This window comes from Silene latifolia, chromosome 8 (assembly GCF_048544455.1).
Source record: "Silene latifolia isolate original U9 population chromosome 8, ASM4854445v1, whole genome shotgun sequence".
Lineage (NCBI taxonomy): Eukaryota > Viridiplantae > Streptophyta > Magnoliopsida > Caryophyllales > Caryophyllaceae > Silene > Silene latifolia.
Genome location: NC_133533.1, coordinates 31,760,212 through 31,760,912, shown reverse-complemented (window position 1 = coordinate 31,760,912; position 701 = coordinate 31,760,212).

Sequence of the window (701 nt, the reverse complement as noted above, 5' to 3'; positions counted from 1 at the left end):
CTTCCTTAATCTTTAGAGCCCATTCTGTTCTCATTAAGTCGAAGCTTGTTTCACGTGCTTGAAACTTTGGGCTTAATCGAATTCTATGTTCGGCGATATCCCTGTCGATCCATGGCATGTCTTTGTAGGACCAAGCGAAAACGTCTTTGAATTCATTTAGGAGGTCTATGAAATCGGCCCTTTCGGTAGAGCTCAAGGTAGTCCCTATCCTAAGTTCTTGGGGTTCTAGTTCGGTTCCTACATTGATGGGTTCGGTGTCCTCTATTACTGGTCCCCCTTCCCTTTCCTGTAGTATTTCTTTAGCTACGTAGGGAGGTATTTCGATTGAGTATGGGTCTTGGTCATCCTCAGTATCATCGTAAACAGAATTGCACTCAAGATAACACAAAGAGTAAGCGAATCACGATTTATTCATATTAAAATTTGAGTAGAGTTGAAACAAAGAAGCTAACTGATCCATGGTCAGTGGCGGCAAAGGGACAGTGGTTGGGGCATTTCCCGAACTACTGTGACTACTCGAGGCTAAGCTAGGAGAAACAAAGGGAGTGGGGATGACGACAGGAGTATACTCTCTAATGACTTCTCTAGACTCTGACTCCGACTCCGACTCGAACTCATCGTCTTCTGGTTCTCCTTTGAACATCTCTCCTTCTCCAGTGGTGAGCTTGAAGAGTCTTCCTTAATTGTTGGTCCATTTGATT